Consider the following 15,790-nt stretch of genomic DNA (forward strand, 5'->3'; position numbering starts at 1 on the left):
CAGGAGCAACAGAACAGCTGCCCTCACTAGGTTCTCCTGCATGTTTCAGTCTTCGCTTACCCCTGTTCATATGATTCTAGTTGAGGAATAGCCACTTTCATCAGGGAAGAACGAGGCCTTCCTAAGGCTGGAACCCGGCTGTGATTCCATTGCCCGACTTGGATGAAATAAGATCAGATGAGCTTAGAGTTGCCAGGTTCCCTTTCCCTCCTGGTGGTAAGGGGAACCCACTGCTTACCTTCTTGATGCTTGGGGAGTCTCCTCGTGTACGCATGGCCCCATACCATTGTAATCAGGGCTTTTTTCCAGCTGGAACGTGGTGGAACTGACTTCCGGAACCTCTTGAAAATGGTCCCATGGCTGGTGGCCCTGCCCCCTGATCTCCAGACAGAGGGGAGCTTAGATTGCCCTATGCGCCGGAAAAAGCCCTGATTGTAATGATGTCACTTCCAGGAAGTGACATCATCTCACAGGGCTGGGGAGCATGTGTGCGTTTTTCAGCATGGCTAATTTGGGCCCCAAATGGGCCCATTTTGGGCCCCAATTGGCCTGCTGTCAAACACAGGTGCACTCTCAGGGCACCATGATAATGTCAGTGACATTGTCACACTGGCCCCGGGAGTGTGTCTGGGAAGCCCGTTCTCTGCCTCTCCCCCCGCGGATCAGGTAAGCAGTGGAGGGGGGTGAAAGGCAGGAGTGGGGAATCTGTCACCTCCACCAGGGGAATGGGATCCCTAGATGAGCTTGACCTTCTCTTCCGACTAGGTTGTGCAAGCTGAAGGGGAGCTGAAGCACTCCCACTTCTGTGTCCTCATAGTCATCTTGCATACTCTGAGGTGTGCTGGGCTTGAACAGTAACAGGTTGAGGAGTCTCCCCAGTTCTGTTCAAGCCCCCGGCTAGAACTGGGTTGGATCCTACCAGCTTTTCTGCTTGTTCGGTTTGGATTTTCCCTCCTCACTGTAGACAAATATATAAATATAAATTAGTAAAAGACCAAGTATCATAAAGAGCTGTTAAGATTTACAGACATAAACATACAAGTTCTAGATGTGAACGTGAATTTAAATATTCTGTATTAGAGGTTATAAAATCAGCTGATAATGCTGTTAAAATAATACAACAAACAGAAGCCCGATGGATTTTTAGAATGGACAGTCTTGCTCCTAAGGGACTTAACAATGAAATAGATTTTACGGTATTTTTATAGTATATTTTTGCAATTGTGGTTTAAATCCTTGTATTGAAAATGAAATTAGAATTTGTATGTTTTTGTCTGTAAATCTTAACAGCTCTTCACGATACTTGGTCTTCTACAAATTTATATCTATATAGTTAAATATTAGTGAGATCTCTTTAAATTAAGATGTTTGGTTAATGAACGTGATGGTATATAGTGGTCAGCTAATTGGGGCCGTACACGTCAGACAGATGGACTACGACTAATGTGGTGATAAAATGAATAACCAGTGAGGAAACCAGTAAGTCCATTTATATTTTCAATATTTTTATTATCTTCATTTAAATGAAAATATTTGATGAGTGGACAACGGTGATTTTTAGAAAAATATTGGCTGGGACGAAGACATATCGAAATGAGCAGAATTGTAAGCTAGCAGGCTCGTTGCCAACCAACTTGAGCCTTTAGACTGCTGGGTCTTCACACCAGAATCAAGTCTTTTTCCACGGAGAAAACGCCCGCTCGACTTCATTGATGTCCACCTCATACTTACCTAAAAGGTATAAGAAATCTGATGTTACAGCTTGTTTGTGGACTTATTTTGGACTTGCCTTGTAGTACATTTCTGTAATGAATATACAATATTACTGACCAATAGGTTTCATTGTTAGGTTCACAATTGAGCACTTGCACTTTAATAATACAATTGACTTATGTATAACACATGGTAGTGTTTTTGGGTTTCCTTGGGTAATCCCTCCTTGGGGTTGGTTGTTTTCTGGAGACCCTTCCCTCTTAGTTGCATTGACAATTTACAATGCCTAATTATTAAAACAGAAGTCTGAGGCAAGTCCAAAGTTTACTGTTTTAGATCTTGTATAGGCACTACCATGGAAAGGGGACCACTACTACTAAGAGTCTCTCTACATGAGATGCCTCGACACATGTTCAAGTGTAGGGAGACGAAATGTTTGCCAGGAAGCATAGTTTAAAAAGACAAACGCCAGCAGAGATCGCTCCTCAGAGGTTTTTTAAATTTAATCCTCACCTCCCTGAAGGCTCTGTCAATTTCACCTCTCCAGTCTAAAACTGTGTGGGATCACAAGCAGAGGGCAACGAGGAATGGAAATGGGCTGGAGCTGCCTTCCAGAGCCAGGCTTGGACCTGGAGAGGTTATAATGGGCCGAAGTTTCCCTTCTGGCATTTCACAGCCCCTTCACACAGCTCCAGTGTCTAGCAAGGCTTTTGCCCTGCCGCTGGCTCTGTCTTTTTAAACTATCCTTCCCAGTTAATATTGCATCTCCCGACACGTGATCTTCACATGTCAGATGTCTCATATAGAGAGACTCTAAGACGGATGTTATCAAGATAGTAGCTTAAGGAAAATTTGTATGACCACATCTAGGGCTGATTTTCATTTCACCAGGTTCAGGCTGTTCTCCCCCACCCTCACTTTCTCAGCATGATCTGAGTCAGTCTATAAGAAAAAAAGAACTTGTTGCACTGTACACCAGGCATTGTTTATGATTAGCATCTTTTTTCAAAAAATAGATGCTATTCATGGACTGTATCTTTAAAATGCTGAAGTCTTAAACTCCTTTGCTTGAAAACAAGTTCCAGTTACAAACAAGTAATAGGTTACAGATCAGGATGTAAGTTTACTTGATCATGTTCTGTGAATATGTTTACAACCTCTTTTGAATATCGTATTGTCACATTTACTTTTATCTCTCTTGATGTATAGACCTCTCTGTTACTCCCCTTTCTATTTTTCTGTTGTTTCTTTAACAGTATCCAGTGCAACACAGAGACCACTGTGTTTGGGATTAGGAGCCAAATTAAAACCATATGTTTCACACTCAGGGTTGCCGGAATGTATAAGGGAGCTCAGAAAGGGAGGGGGAAGAAAGAGAATTTTACCTAACCAGAGGTCATTTTGGAAAGCAAATATTTCCCCCCAGAAAGTGAGTTTGAAAGGAGTATGAACACTTACGCCACTCTTGCCTTCTTCAAAGAGGAGAGTAATGCTGATTCTGTGAATCTCGGCAGTTCACAAGAGGGAGGGCAGGAAGGGTTACATTAGTGCTTAGCTCTCGTGGCCCCTTCTTACATGCCCAGGGTAATTCCGATCACCACTTTGGGGTCAAGAAGCAAATTTCCCCAGGCCAGCTTGGCTAGAGATCCTGGCTGGGTTTTCCCATCTTCTGGGCATGGAGCAGGGGTCACTAGGGTGGGTTTATAGTATTGATTTCTCTATACTAAGCTAAGGCTGGAATTCTATGGACAATTACCTAAGATTAAGCTCTGTTAAACTCAGTGGGTCTTAGTTCTGTCTAGAAATGCTCAAGATGTTCAGCACATGCCAGCGCAACACTCAGGCAACCCCAAATTCCTAAGGCTACCATCTCCCCTATATTTGTTACCTTTTTCTGCACAAGCTACAACTACAACAACTGTGCTTATATTCCACCCTTCTAGACAGATTAGTGCCCCACTCAGAGCAGTGAACAAAGTCAGTGTTGTTATTATCCCCACAATACAGCTGGGGAGCTGGGGCTGAGTGGCTTACCTAAGGTCACCTTCTGAACTGATGGCAGTAGTGGGATTCAAAACCAGCAGAGTGCTGATTTGCAGCCCAACCACATAATCACTATGCTACAGTAAGAGAGTGCATTAGGCACCACTGGCAGCATCCCTTCCGAGCACAATTTGTGAAACTTGCCATAGGTGTTCAAATAGCTAGATGTGCCAATTGCTTAGGGCATCTGAATGTGTTTGGAATGGTTCTTTTCTCCACTTCTTTCTTCCCCTTCTGCCTATTGCTGTTCAGTGTCCTTTGCTTTCCCTTGTGCGTTACCAGAGCAGATTCATTTCATCTTTTGAAATCCATAGAAGAATAGCTAAGGCATGATCTAATTAAGTGTAAATGCTTTTAGGAAGTCATGGAAATGCTGAACTTTTGCACCATGGGACTTCTATACAAGTAGTGGTGGAGAGTGCCCTCAAGTCATAGCTGACTTATGGTGACCCCTGGCGGAGTTTTCATGGCAAAAGACTAACAAAGGTGGCTTTTCATCGCCTGCCTCTGCAACCCTGGTCTTCATCCAATTACTATCCAAGGCTGACTCTGCTTAGCTTCTGAGATCCGACGAGATCAGCCTCACCCGGGCTATCCAGGTCAAGACATATACAAATAATTCCTTCAGTCATATCACAAAGCCCTACCAAGGCCATAAATCATCTGACATATTTAACTTATATCTGTGTGAGCTGTGTACTGATCTCTACAATTACAGTTACCTGCTCAAGGCTACCTGTACAACTCTGACCTGGAAACTCTTTCCTTTCCAGTTTGGTATGGACTATTTGTGGTTAATCAGTGGGGAAGGAGAAAACGTACTCTCTCTCATTTAGTGATATTATGATAGTCATTCCGATTGCTTCAGCAACAGTTGTTTACCACAAGGATCTTCATTGCCTTATTGGGTGTGCATGTGTGCATGCAAGAATGATTTACGGCCTGTAAGTTCCATCTCTGCATGTCCCCTCCCCCTTGCAAACCCCTCCCTGGACATGATATACCTGAGAGCTGGAAGTGACGCAGTAGAAATGCACCCGTAGGGGGGCCACATAGAACCTCACTATGGCCAAACCAATAGGAACTGGCTTTAGAATTCCGGGGGAAAGGAAGTGCCAAAAAACAGCACCTATAGGGCACCATTTTCACCCCACCTGGGACTGGCCCAGTGGGGCCATGCGATCCACCTATGAACGTTCTACATCATTTGTGCTGCGTGGTGTCCATTGTCTCTTCACTTTGATAAAATTCTGTGGGAAAGGTCTAGAGGAACATTGATTCTTGGCAGCCAAAGATGGCTTTGAGCAAACCACTTCGAATCCATTTGAAAGAGTATTAGAAATAATTCATATTTAATGATCAACAAAGCAAGGTACTTTTTGTAACATGATAATAGCCAAGGAAGGTGGGAAAATGGGATTCTATTACATCAGAGGTTAGAGCAAGCTACAATTAGTCTAATGGCTGAAGCATTAAAATGGTTTATTTGGTCTTTATATTTCTGTAGTGTAGTTTGCTTTGAACATAAATCCCCTATATTCAGAAGAATAGCTGAATTTCAGAGTGAGTCATGAGGGTTTAAAGTGCATTTTTTGATCATACAACTTGATCCTTGAATCTTGTTATTATGGATAAAGTCTTTAATGGTTTCACACATCTATATCTTAAACACCGCCTACTCCCATACATTGTTTCAATGGACAAACTGGAATTTTATTTTCCTTACAAATGAAATGATGGGCAAACGGTTGACCACGCTTTGATAGAGGCAGATTCTTCCTGATGGGTAGATGAGAATCTCTCTGATGTTTGGTTCCATCTTCTCCCCACCCCCCTGAGCATTTTCTTGCCTATGAATTTTGCCTATGAACTTTAAAAAAAATGCTTTAAAGGTATTAAAGATTAAATAATTAACAAAGTTATGTACTGCCCCAGGCAGAAGATCTCATTGCCCTTTACCTTGATGGGGACACATAATGAACACAAGAAGGTGTCTTAAACTGTCTACTTGGACTGGTAGCAGTTCCCCAGGGACTCAAATGAAGGTCTCTCCCAATACCTGCCAGGGATTGAACCTGGGACCTTCTGCATACAAAGAAGAATTCCCACCCCTGTGTTAACAGTCAAACCGTACCCTCATGCCAGTTTGGTGTAGCGATTAAGAGCGGCAGGACTGTAATCCGGAGAACCGGGTATTAGTCCTTGGCAGTTAGATCCCCAAGTCCCTCACAGCAAGCACACAGGTGCATTGGTTGAAGTAACTTTTATTAGAGAGCCATACTGTTCAAGGTGTTACACACTCTCAAATGATTAATACAGTGAACAAAATATAACTTCATCAAACAATTATGATCATCACAAAATGCAAAACACATTATTGGCAGGTATGCTGGCAAACATGACACCAGGTTTGATTCCCCACTCCTCCACTTGAAGCCAGCTGGGTAAACTTGGGCCAGTCCCAGCTCTCTCAGCCCCACCCAGCTCACAGGGTGATTATTGTTGTGGGGATAATTATAACATACTTTGTCAACCGCTCTGAGTGGGCATTAAGTTGTCCTGAAGGGCAGTATATAAATCAAATGTTGTTGTTGTTATGCTGTTAGGGAAGTTCATGAATATGGCTGCTCTGACCTGGATAGCCCAGGTGAGCCTGATCTCGTCAGATCTCAGAAGCTAAGCAGGGTTGGTAATTGGATGGGAGACTCCAATGAAGACCAGGGCTGCAGAGGCAAGCAATGTCAAACCACCTCTGTTAGTCTCTTGCCATGAAAACCCGACAGAGGTCACTATAAGTCAGCTATGACTTGACAGCACCACCACCATGAACATGGTTATATCATAAACCAAGATCAATTGTCCATATAGTAAAAAATATAAAAAAGAAAACTCTTAACTCTTACGGATAGATAGGAACACCTTTGCTTCTTGCTTTCATCCTATTCCTTTCCTCATTTCCTTGCAACCTCTTTGCATTTTAAGCTGCAATTTTCCAGTTATTTCTCTGCAGGCATTTTTTTGGATTGTTCACTGGACTTGGAAAGCTTGCTAACAAACGATCTGTTAGATGATCATCCAGCTTTAAGAAATCTCTTCTTCTTTTTAAATCTCAGTTCTGTGAATAGCTTTGTTGGGGCAAATTCTTTGCTCTTAATCCTAAAAAGTATTTGTAAGGAAATTGTCTGCATTCCATGCCTTCTTTTCCCAAGGGAGGCTGCCAACATGCTCGTTCCTGCACAGAAAGCATTGTACATGTTCAAAGCGAACTTTGGTGTACCCTGACAACCAAAGTGTGATTGAAAATATATTATTCCACACACCACTTCTCCCCTGAGTATTGGGATATTCAGAACAGTCCCAACAAAGTTTCTGTGTCTGATCCCTATGAGGCCATTCAAAGAGTTGGATTCCACGAGCGATCCTAATTGGTAAAAGATTCTCCTTCTGTATCTGAAGTCTAAACATATTCCACAAATAGACCAATGGGTTGAAGAAATGTTGGAACCGAGTACTAAACAAAAGATAATATTTGATAAGCAAAGCACTTTGGATTCATATGATCCTATGTTCTGTATTTCAGCAATAATTTCACAGTAGCTTATCCTTTAACATCTGGCCAGCTCACGGGACTGCTTCTGTGCGACCTCAGTTTCCCCTTCCCTGTTCAATTTATTTTGTCCTCTTCTAATCTCTTCCTTTCTACCTCACACCAAAGGAGGCTCTCCATCCCGTAGGGTTTTCAGCACCATGTTCTCGATATGCTGGTAGGGGGGGGACTTGCAGGGGGGGCACTTGCAGGGGGGGGCACTTGCAGGATTAAAGGGACAACCCTCCGCTTGAAGATTCTCTCCTTCAGATTTCTCTAAAGTTTTCTATTAACTAGAGCTAAGCTACAAAGCCAACTTATTTGAGGACAGAGTAGGGAGGAGATCGTTTCTAGGAGGTTAAAGATGATGTTAACCTTAACGGCTTATCTCTGTTAAAGAGCAATTGTTTAAAACCAATGGCATTTGCAAGTTTAAACAAAATATTTTTTTTTTGTATGAGTGCCCTGAATACTTATACTGCTTTTGTAATAAACTACTTGGGGCAAATTTACAGGTTGCACGTTGTCATTATGCAGAAGCAAATGCACAGGGCAAAGCCCAGAACCACCTTCAAATATATATCGGTGCCTGGCACAGCCAAATCCAAACACCCTCTTTCCATCATTCTTCTACCATACTCTCCAACCAGGGAAACTAGTTTCAGGCAGTCTATCTCCCTGACAATGGATGCAATGCAGACACGTTAACTGACTGAGAGATAACTGGGCAACAGCTATTGTTCAAAGAAAATTTTGAAGGGAGATGCTTCAATTCTGATGTTGTAATAAACATTCATAGGATTGGGGCAGGGGGCGGAGGTATGTCCCATTAGATTCAACTGTATTCGCTGCCTTAGTGCATATGGATGAGTTTAGGCCTAGCGCTGAATTCAAACAAAGACACAATCAAACTGCAATCTTATTCTATTGTTTTCATTTTATTTAGTGGGTGTGATGTAATGGTTAGACTGTCAGAGCAGGACCTGGGATGATCGGGTTCCAGTCCCTGCTCTATCACAAAAGCTTTCTGGGTGACTCTGGGCCAGTGGCAATCTCTCAGCCTAACCTACCTCACAAGGTTGTTATTGTGGGGATAAAGTGGAGGAGGGAAGAATGGTGTGAAAGCCATGGCAGATATAAAACCAGTTCACAGAAGACAAATAATACTGTAAATACACCCATAATATAACTTCAACATTAAATTTTGTAATCATCAATCTGACAGGCAAACAAATATTTAAAAAACACGAATGCAGAGACTTTGATTCAGCCAACCTTTCCTCTGTTGAAAAGTAAGAGGGCCCCCCTTTGACCACCAAGGCTATGCAGAGAATTATGCATGTATAAAAGTCATGCGAGAAGGGAGCTGTAGTAAGGAGGAGAATTGGGCAAGACTGAGATAAAAACTTGGCTGGTTCTAACCCCATGATTTGTCATTCTCAATTGCTCATCACAGGGAAAAAAAGGAAATGAAATCCTGTCCTCAAGTCATAGCTGACTTATGGTGACCCCTGATGGGGTTTTCATGGCAAGAGACTAACAGAGGTAGTTTGACATTGCCTGCCTCTGCAATCCTGGACTTCATTGGTGTCTCATCCAATTACTAACCAAGGCCAACCCTGCTTAGCTTCTGAGATCAGATGAGATCAGATTAGATCAGGCTCTCCTGTGCTATCCAAGTCAGGACCTCTGAAATAACCAAGATTGACTAGACTTTTAAAAGGCCAGGAAGGAAGAGAACTGGTGGACAGCATCAGGGACTGCTCCACAGTGACAAAGCATCAAAAAAGCCCAGTTTCTGGCTAAGGACTGCACATGATGAGAAGACAATTAGAAACAGCTGAAGAACAGAATAGAACAGAATTTCAACAATGGTTCTACACATTAATGCTTGTTGATGGTGGCTGGAATCATCTTTATAGCTGCAAGTATAGCCAGTGCTTTTTTTCTGGGGGTATGCAGGGGTACGCCTACCCCTAAACATTTTGTGAATCTAACTGGAGAAAGTAAAAATTTTAAAATGTTGGAATTCCCACTAAACCAACTCCAAACGTATTATGGATATTTATGTGATTTGTTAAGTTTTATGTAGTGTATGTTGGCAACAAAGGTGTTTAGTTATATTTAAACTCACTAGGAGCGCTGTTTGTCTTACAAAAAATGGAACGTCTTTGAGCACTGAACACGCCACCGAGATCGCTGGCATAATTGGTGATTGTTAGGGTGCAGACAAATACAAACAAGTCTTCTCTAAGCCACTTGGAGCTCTGGTAGTTGGAATCTAGCACGGTGATTGGTCAGTCTTGTTGCTACCCCTGATGGCGGTGACCAATTTGTGTATTTGTGTACGTTTTGCTCAAAGAGTGCAAAGAGTTTGTTTATACCGAAACTCTTTGGTTGTGCGCACGTGTCACTATAGAGGGGCTTGGTTGGCATATTGATACCCATAATTCTCATCACCAACAGTCTTCTGACGTCATTTCCTTTCACGATGTTTCCTGAGTCTCAGATGGAAGCGAGTGTTTAATCTGTGAAGTTATTGTGAGCTGTGTAATACGAGATAATGCATGTTCTTGGTAATTTTGTCCATTGACGGCATTTATTTTTTCCGATTTGAACTATAAAATGGTAATTTTCTTGAGTCAAACTGAGAGTACCCCTAAACATTTTTTTTAGAAAAAAAGCACTGAGCATAGCTGATGATAGCTGCCCCGCGACTGAGCCTTTACTTATACCTGAAGTTGGGGCACAGGGAGAAAATCACAGCCAGTGTCTTGTGGTTCAAACGTGGCATTCTGAAATATTCTTCTGTGCTTGGATTTCAAAAGATCCCCCATTTTGCCAGTGGGGTTTGAAAGGAGCTCTGGGACACATGCCTTTGACAACCATAAAATTTGGGACATGTTCCTTTGTCAGTTTTATATGGTTGGAAACCCCTTCTTTAAAAATCATTACTGTTCTTTCCCTGGTAAAACGAAAACAATAGGAAGAAAGAATGACTATGTGCTAAAACAGTCAAATGAGAGGGCTTGAGTGTAAACTGAGATCTTTACGCGGGAAATGAAATGTGACAAGCTTTCAGACCTTAACAATCAGGTAATGTAAGGTTGCCCTGGCAATGATGAAGATAGAATCCTCACAGATAACTTGTCAGACACGCAATGTGCCCCAAATAGAACCTTAGCACCTCTAATATTGCTTAATAAGAAGCTGGCTGCGTACTTTGAAGCCTCTCAGGCTTTCTGTGCTTGGAAATACAAATTACGTGTAGTTTTCTAAAGCAATGCCTCATACTGGAGCAAGTTCTAGTGGTGGAGGAAACTGCAGGCTTCTGAATTAACACAAAACTCTTCATCCTCCTGTCAGCTTTCTTCACTATCCAGCTTTCGCATCCATACATAGTAATGGGAATACCCTAGTTTGGATCACCTTGATCTTGGTGCCCACCAACACATCCTTATCCTGAAGGATATTTTCTAGTCCCCTCATGGCCGCTCTTCCAAGTCTCAATCTTCTTCTGATCTCTTGGTTGCAGTCTCCCTTTTGGTTGATAATTGAGTGAAGGAATAGAAAATATTGAACAATTTCAATGTCCTCATTGACAACTTTAAAACTGTGTAATTCCTCAGTAGTAGTGTAGAATCTTCCATTCTGTCTAATAAGCATCCATGTACCATGTATAATCCTATATTACCCAAGCAGGGATTAGTCAAAGTGATTGTTTAAGCTGTAGTGTTTGAGCAACAATTAGGGTTGTTCTTTCCACTTCCCAAATTCTGCCATCCCCAGGCTCCGCTCCCAAATCTTGAGGAATTTCCCAACTCAGAGAGCAAGTTTGGTGTAGTGGTTAAGAGCGGCAGGATTCTAACATGGAGAGCCAGGTTTGATTCCTCACTCCTCCACTTGAGGCCAGCTGGGTGACCTTGAGTCAGTCACAGCTCTCTCAGAGCTCTCTCAGCCCCACCCACCTCACAGGGTGATTGTCGTGAGGATAATAACACACTTTGTAAACTGTTCTGTGTCAGTGTTAAGTTGTCCTAAAGGGCGGTATATAAATCAAATGTTATTATTATAATAACCCTAACAATTCAGAAAGTGTGTCATATGAGCTGCAGAGAACATAACAAACAGTGGCTCCAGTTTTTTCTAATAGTGTCTTGTCCTGGTCCTAATCTGGTTCATGAACACTAATTATTAAACCATTGGTACCTAAACTGCAGCTGCACTCAGAGACAGTAAAGCAAGTGTTCACTGTGGGTGCTGACATCAGCTGTGGTTTGTGAGGCCCACACAATAAAATTCCGTAATTTTCCGTAGTTACCATTTAGTTAAATGGGATCCAAGTCAGGTGTTTACTCTCCACTGACAGCTTACACAGTTGTTTTGTGTGCATTCTCCCCTGAGCTAACCGCATTGAAGGTAAACAGAATTTTTCATACAGCAGTAAGGCAAGAATGCATGCCATTCACAATCAGTTCTGCTTCCTGTTCACTGGCATGTGTATATATACACACTCTATCACGGCATATGCTAACTATAATAAATGCAAAAGGGTAGCCCATAAGAAAAATTCCCAGTTTGATTTCCACATACCTGAAGAAGTGAGCTGTGACTTATAAAAGCTGATATTGAAAATAATGTTGTTAATGTTGTTTAAGGTGCTCCTAGACTTTTGTTTTATTTAACTTTAATAAAGCCAAATCAGCAATAATCTTTCATGGAATTATAATTAAGAGAGGGACATTTGGAGGGGTTTTTTTAAAGGGGGGGAAGCTTTCTCATAATTGTTTGAGTTGTCAGATGCAACAGAGGGCAGGCTTCCTATACTTTTAATAGTTAAAAGGATGAAATTTCAGAAGGAACAGCATATCATGTGGCAGGGTTGATAAAAGCTACACCTACCAGCACTCCCTCTTCTACACACCTATGAAAGCCACCAAAGCATCTTCCTTTATTACATCTTGTAATCTTCTCTAGCACCCAAGGTATACTAGCCCGGCACAGAATTTATAGAATTTACAGCACAGGACTTGCTTCAATAGCAAAAGGGGACCGTTGGAGTCTATGTATGTTTACTTGGAAGTAAATCCAGGATGGGGTTAAGATCCCATGTAAATGTGCAAAGGATTTCAGTTTACAGTCTAACATCTGGAGCCATACAATTGAGGAACTCAGATTTATTTAGGATCATATTGTTAGATTTTAACAAAATGATTTTTTTTAAAAATCTAAAAGCAAGTCTGCATCATAAATTATTTCTAGTTGAAAGCTTCCAAAGTGTTTTCTCTGAACTGCCCTGTGATGGCTCAAACCTATGTTTTATTTTGATTACATGTTAAAATGTGTAAGGTAGTCTATAATGCTCATTTTAGGTTGCAATACAAAGCTTGCTTAGTTGGAAGTAAATGGCACTAGAATTAATGCACTACTTCCAAGTAAAGGTAATTAGGTACAGAACATTCATCACAAAATTGTATCAAATGTCTATTTTTCTAGTATTTTTTAAAAAATCCTGCCCTTACTGTAAGGAGCTCAGGGCGGCATAGATGGTTTCACCTCCCCATCACAACAACCCTGTGAGGTAGGTCAAGTTGAGACAGTGTGACATGTGCAGGGTCACTTGATGGCAGAGTGAGGATATGAACCCAGGTCTATTAGATGCTAGTCTAATATTCTAACTAGTTTTCTGAGAAAACTTCTGTGCCCATAACAATAATAATAACTTTCAATTTATATACTGCCCTTCAGGACAACTTAATATCCACTCAGAGCAGTTTACAAAGTATTATCCTTACAACAATCACCCTGTGAGGTGGGTGGGGCTGAGAGAGCTCTGAGAGAGCTGGGACTGACCCAAGGTCACCCAGTTGGCTTCAAGTGGAGGAGTGTGGAATCAAACCTGGTTCTCCAGATTAGAGTCCTGCTGCTCTTAACCACTACACCAAACTGGCTTGACCAGCAGAAATTTTAGAACAAGCGAATCTTCCTGGAGTGGAAATGCAGTGATGGGGCAGCTCCGCCTGCCAAAATTCTGCAGGCTGTTGTTAAAAGTACAACAGTCCTTTCAGCAAACAAACCAAAATAGTTGGCAGCAGGTGGTGGTGAGCACCCTCAAGCCATAGCCAATTTAAGGCAACCCCTGGCAGGGTTTTCATGGCAGAAGACTAACAGAGGTGGTTTGCCATTGCCTGCCTCTGCAGCCCTGGTCTTCGCTGGAGTTCTCCCATCCAATCACTCTCCAAGACCGGCCCTGCTTGGCTTCTGATACCTGTCGAGATCAGACTCACCTGGGCTATCCAGGTCAGGGCATACCTAGCAGGAACGGCCTCCAAAACTTAAGACCAGAAAAACGGACTCGTGCTTGACCGGCCGGCCCACCTTGTCTCCCGCGTCCCTTCCCCTTGCCTGGCCGTATTTGCATGACTCCGCAGGCTGCCCGCTTATTGGCTCGGGGCAAGGCAGGCCCCGCCCCGCCCGCGCCGACGGGACTCACGCTCGGGCCAGGTGCTGAGGAATGCCGTGACGTCAGCGCGGGAGGCAGGTGCCGCGGGCGCCCCGAGGCACAAGAGGGAGGGAAGGTGCCACTTGCGGGCCCCGGCCGGCACTGAGCACGCGCACTGGACGCTTTCGCGGGAGCGGGCTGGAGACGGAGACAGAGCCGCGCGCCTTTGCGCGCGCGCCCGCCCTGCGCTGGACCCAGTTCTGCGCTGCGGCCGCACCGGAGAAGGAGGTAGGCGAGCCCGGCAGGGACGGAGGGAGGGCGGGCAGCGGCGCTGTCCGGCGGGAGCCTCCTTGCCTTGCTCCGCGGCGGGCGCAGAGGGCTGAACTTTGGCGCGGGACGCGCTTGGGGCCGTTCGCGCCGCAGGCGAGCGAGCTGGGGAGCCCGCGCCGACTCCGCAACTTGAGAGCGGGACCAAGTTGGGACTCTCTGCCGGGGGAGGCGAGGGGAAGGGCGGGGGGCGGTCCTGCTGCGGGGCGCGTCGCTGTCAAGTGGGGGCGCACTCGGCCCTTCCCCCCCCCGGGCCCCGCGCGGGCCAATGGGAGCGCCGGCTGCGCGGGAGGGGGCTCCGGTCGGAGGGCCTCCCCCTGGGCCGGAATGCGGCGGCGGCGGCGGCGGCTCCCTCCTCCCCCGAGGCGCTGCGGCTCTTCGCGAAAGGCTGCGCTCGCCTGGCGTCCGGCCCCGACAGCGGCAGTTTCCCGAAGCCGCTCTCCTCGCCCGCCTTCCTCCCCCCTCAGCCGCGGGCAGCGCCAGGCACTTCACGCGGCGGGGGGGGGGGGGCGGGAAGTTGGCGGAGGGCGTCCCGGCCGGTCCAAAGGGTGCTGCCGGACCCCTGCCGGGCCTGCCTGCCTCGAGCGGCTTGTAGGGACCGACCTGGCGGGTTGCCGCTGCTCGGGAAAGAGAAAAGCTGCCTCGAAGAATGCCGTGAAAGCCTGCCCTCAGGTCATACTTGACTTACGGCGACCCCTGGGGTTGTTTTTTATGGGTGACCTGGGGTCAGTCACAGCTCTTCCAGAGCTCTCTCAGCCCCACCCACCTCACAGGGTGATTATGAGGATAAGAACACACATTCTAAACCTCTCTGAGTGGGCCTTAAGTTATCCTGAGGGGTAGTATGTAAATCAAATGTCATCATTATTATTATTATCCAATTACTAACCGAGGCTGACCCTGCTTAGCTTCTGAGATCTGATGAGCTCGGGCTCACCTGGGCTATCCAAATCACACTTAAATGAAATCTCGTCCTCAAGTCATAGCTGACTGATGGCAACCCCTAGCGGGATTTTCGTGGCAAGAGTTTAACAGAGGTGGTTTGCTATTGCCTGCCTCTGCAACCCTGCAGCTCCCATCCAATTACTAACCAAGGCTGACCCTGCTTAGCTTCTGAGATCCTGCCAGATAAGGCTATCCTGGTCAGGGCATGTTAATCAGTAAATGAAATGAAATCCTGCCTTCAAGTCATAACTGACTTATGGCAAGCCCTGGTGGGGGTTTCAAGGTAAGAGACTGACAGAGGTGGTTTGCCATTGCCTGCCTCTGCAACCCTGGTCTTCATTGGAGGTCTCCCATCCAATTACTAACCAAGGCCGACCCTGCTGATGAGATCAGGCTCTCCTGGGCTGCTCTCTAATAATAGCAACATAGAATTTGCATAGCCTTTCATGTGTTCTAAGCACCCACGTTATCTTTGCAACAGTCCTGTGGTAGATGAATGCATGAGCCTCCCTCTGCAGTATGGGTCTGTCTTGGCATTCCTTTCACTCATTTCCCCTTTCTCCCTTGTTTTTTCCTCACAACAACCCTGTTAGGTAGGGTGAGGCAGTTTCTAGAATAAATGGGGAATTCAACCTTGTTCTCTCTGTTTGTGCTCACTGATAATGTAACCATCGTACTGCAGTGGCTGAGGCTTGATTTACGCCAAAACTAGGGGCTTGAGATGGCAGAGACCT

The 15,790-nt window shown here is 44.7% G+C and overlaps 1 protein-coding gene across 2 annotated transcripts in view; it reads left to right on the forward strand.

Annotated features, from left to right (window-relative positions):
* The first annotated feature begins 13,989 nt into the window (after nt 1-13,989).
* MTUS1 (microtubule associated scaffold protein 1) overlaps nt 13,990-15,790 on the forward strand; it is a 154,943-nt gene continuing 153,142 nt past the window's right edge. The window contains exon 1 of one of the 2 annotated variants that reach the window (XM_054989687.1): nt 13,990-14,072. The gene's annotated coding sequence lies outside the window, so the exon portion shown is untranslated. Of the gene's footprint in view, nt 14,073-14,734; nt 14,784-15,790 lie in introns of those variants that run through there. The other variant, XM_054989689.1, reaches the window with a different exon arrangement.

This window comes from Eublepharis macularius, chromosome 10 (assembly GCF_028583425.1).
Source record: "Eublepharis macularius isolate TG4126 chromosome 10, MPM_Emac_v1.0, whole genome shotgun sequence".
Taxonomy (NCBI): Eukaryota; Metazoa; Chordata; class Lepidosauria; order Squamata; family Eublepharidae; genus Eublepharis; species Eublepharis macularius.